Source organism: Nelumbo lutea, chromosome 4, assembly GCF_056320005.1.
Source record: "Nelumbo lutea isolate HS-2025 chromosome 4, American lotus-T2T, whole genome shotgun sequence".
NCBI lineage: Eukaryota > Viridiplantae > Streptophyta > Magnoliopsida > Proteales > Nelumbonaceae > Nelumbo > Nelumbo lutea.
Window position 1 is genome coordinate 56496045 of NC_142687.1, and position 4044 is coordinate 56500088.

Genomic DNA, 4044 nt, shown 5'->3' on the forward strand with positions numbered 1-4044 from the left:
GAACCTTGAATAAGATGATTGGTTTAAATCTGCTTTTAGTATAATCGGCTTCATTTATTCATGATAGGATGTAGGTTTTGTATTCCAATACTTCACTTTACATTTTCAGTGTGATAGGATTAGTTATTTATTTTCTTTTGTGAATATTGGCATTTTTATTGCTTTGACTTTAACAGTTTATGACAAGCAGACCTGAACTGGAAGAGATCCTTTACGACCCGGAGATTGAACGGACTCTCCGTGTCCGTTTGAGAGCTGCTAAGCAAGTCAGACAAGAAGCACAAGAAATGGCTGAACAAAGAACTATGATGGATTATGCCAAGCCTACCCTCACCGGGACTGTCTCTAGCATTATCAGGCCAACTATTGCTGCCAATAACTTCGAAATTAAACCGGCCATAATCCAAATGATACAAAATACGGTTCAGTTTTGTGGTATGGCCCATGAGGATCCGAATGCCCATATTGCTAACTTCATGGAAATCTGTGACACCTTCAAACACAATGGGGTAAGTGATGATGCCATCCGGCTGAGGTTATTCCCATTTTCTTTGAAGGATAAAGCCAAAGCTTGGTTGAACTCATTACCGGCAGGATCTATAGCCACATGGGACGAAATGGCCAGCCGTTTTCTCTCTAAATATTTTCCCCCTTCTAAAACTGCTAAAATGAGGAATGACATCACTACTTTTTTCCAGCAAGAGGGGGAATCTTTATATGAGTCATGGGAACGATACAAGGAGCTGTTAAGGAGAGTTCCTCACCATGGCCTCCCCATTTGGCTGCAAGTGCAGACTTTCTATAATGGTCTTACTGACTCAAATAAGACCATATTAGATGCTGCAGCCGGAGGATCCATAAATAATAAAACTCCTGAGGTTGCCCATGCACTTATTGAGGAAATGGCAGCCAACAATTATCAATGGCATTCGGAAAGGACTCAAACTAGGAAGCAGCAAGGCTTGCATAATGTTGACACTTATACAACACTAGCTGCACAAATAGGAGCACTCAGTAAAAAAATAGATGAAATGCAGATAGCTGCCATGCATGTGCAGCCTCTTAATTGTGAATTGTGTGGGGGAGGCCACATCAGTACAGACTGCCAAGTTGGCAATCAGTTCAGACCATCTACTGAACAAGTTGACTATGTCAGCAATTCGTCAAGACAGCAGGGTTACCAGAGTCACCATACTTTTCATCCAGGATGGAGGGGACATTCAAACCAGTCCTGGCCAAATCAGCATATTTCCAAGCCGTTCCACCAGACTTATCATCAGCCTGAACTGAAATCCAATTTGGAGGAACTGATGACAAAATTTATAGCAGGTGCAGAAACTAGGTTCCAGAACCAGGAAGCTTCAATCAAAAACCTGGAAAACCAAGTGGGGCAATTGGCACAATTAATCTCTTCCAGACTGCCGGGAACTCTTCCAAGCAACACTGAAGTGAATCCACGAGAGCAGGTGCAAGCTATTACCTTAAGAAGTGGAAAAGAGTTGCCTGAGGTAGAAAAGAAGAATTGGGCTGAACCCAAGGCAGAAACAAGCCTTGGAACCAGACAACAGAAGACGGAACAACCAGAAGCACAACAAGGGATGCACCAACAACCACAAGTTCCATTCCCTAACAGGCTGAAGCAACAAAAATTGGAGAAGGAATTTGGTAAGTTTCTTGAAATATTTAAAAGTTTACATATTAATATTCCTTTTGCTGATGCTTTAGCCCAGATGCCACACTATGCAAGGTTTTTGAAGGAATTATTGGCAAACAAAAGGAAACTGGGAGATGTGGCTACAGTTGCATTAAATGAGGAATGTTCTGCTATCCTTCTGAACAAGCTGCCTCAGAAACTCAAAGATCCAGGGAGTTTCACTATTCCTTGTACCATTGGCAGTTTAAAAATTGAAAAAGCTTTATGTGACCTGGGAGCTAGCATCAATTTAATGCCATATTCTATCTTCAAGAAATTGGGGTTGAATGAACCCCAACCCACTAGAGTGGCATTACAATTGGCTGATAGATCCATTAGACATCCTAGGGGGATCATAGAAGATGTGTTAGTTAAAGTTGACAAATTCATTTTTCCAGTTGATTTCATTGTGTTAGACATGCAAGAAGATGTGGAGGTCCCGCTTATCCTAGGGAGACCTTTCCTGGCTACTGGGAAAGCAATGATTGATGTCCAACAAGGACAACTCAGCCTTAGGATACAAGATGAGGAGATAATTTTTAAAATGTCTGATGCTATGAAACATGCACCCTCTAGTGATGATTCTTGTTTTATGATTGATGCCATTGAATTGACAATTGATGAATGCTTCCAGGTAAGTAGAATAACTGATCCTCTTGAACTCTGCCTCCAACAGGGAGAACTTGAAGAAACAGAAAATGAAAAAATAAACCTCATGATAGCATACCTGAACGATAAGCCTCAATTCAAGGGAAAGGGGTTTCTTAAATTAGAGAACTTAGGCAAATTGCCCGGACCATCAGGTAAGCCATCACCCCAAGAACCCCCCACCCTTGAACTGAAGCAATTACCATCCCATTTAGAGTATGCTTTCCTTGAGGAACCATCAGATCTCCCCGTGATAATTTCCGCAGCACTGAATCCCTTACAAAGAGAAAAATTATTAAGAGTGCTGCGGGAACACAAAAATGCTATAGCTTGGAAGGTAGAAGATATCAAAGGCATTAATCCATCAATCTGCACTCACAGAATTTTGATGGAAGAGGACAGCAAGCCTTCCGTTCAGCCCCAAAGGCGCCTGAATCCCAACATGAAAGAAGTGGTAAAGGCTGAAATAATTAAGTTGTTAGATGCTGGGATCATTTATCCTATTTCTGATAGTTCTTGGGTAAGCCCTGTGCAAGTTGTGCCCAAAAAAGGGGGTACGACTGTTGTTCCAAATGAGAAAAATGAACTCATCCCTACTAGAACCATTACCGGATGACGTGTGTGTATTGACTATAGAAAATTAAATGAAGCCACCCGGAAGGACCATTTTCCTCTCCCATTTATGGATCAAATGTTGGAGAGGCTAGCCGGGCATGAGTATTATTGTTTCTTGGATGGATATTCAGGGTATAACCAGATACCAATTGCACCAGAAGATCAAGAAAAGACCACCTTTACTTGCCCATATGGAACCTTTGCATACCGAAGGATGCCCTTTGGGTTATGCAATGCCCCAGCAACCTTTCAGCGATGTATGATGTCTATATTTTCTGATATGGTTGAAAAATTTATTGAGATCTTCATGGATGATTTTTCAGTTTTTGGCTCTTCATTTGATGCATGTTTGAATAATCTGGAACAGGTGCTTACTAGATGTAAAGAAACACATCTTGTGTTGAATTGGGAGAAATGTCATTTTATGGTGCAAGAAGGCATAGTGCTTGGACACAAGATCTCTCAAAGAGGTATAGAAGTCGACAAGGCCAAGGTGGAGGCAATTGAAAAATTACCAACCCCAACATCTATTCGTTCTTTGAGAAGTTTCTTAGGACATGTCGGTTTCTATAAAAGGTTTATTAAAGATTTCTCAAAAATTTCCAAGCCATTATCTACCTTGCTTCAGAAAGAAGTGCCTTTTGAATTTTCAACTGAATGTCTTCATGCTTTCAACATCTTGAAAGACAAATTGATCCATGCACCTATCATGATAGCACCAGATTGGACCCTCCCATTTGAATTGATGTGTGATGCGAGTGATTTTGCTATAGGAGCTGTTTTATGACAAAGAATGAACAAACATTTTCAGCCAATTTACTATGCTAGCAGAACCTTGACTGGACCCCAACTCAATTACACCACCACAGAAAAGGAGCTGTTAGCAGTAATATTTGCACTTGATAAGTTTCGTTCATATCTGATATTATCCAAGGTTGTTGTCCACACAGATCACTCGGCATTAAGGCACTTGCTTACCAAGCAAAACTCAAAACCAAGACTGATCAGGTGGATCCTTTTATTGCAAGAGTTTGACATTGAGATTAGAGACCTGAAGGGTGCTGCAAACCTGGCTGCTGACCATCTCT

General features: G+C 41.0%; 1 non-coding gene across 1 annotated transcript; it reads right to left on the minus strand.

The window, feature by feature from the left end:
* Nucleotides 1–665: 665 nt before the first annotated feature.
* Nucleotides 666–772, minus strand: LOC148860728 (small nucleolar RNA R71). Its single transcript, XR_016095209.1, has one exon. It is a non-coding gene; the product is annotated as a small nucleolar RNA R71 (small nucleolar RNA).
* Between the last annotated feature and the right edge of the window lie 3272 nt (nucleotides 773–4044).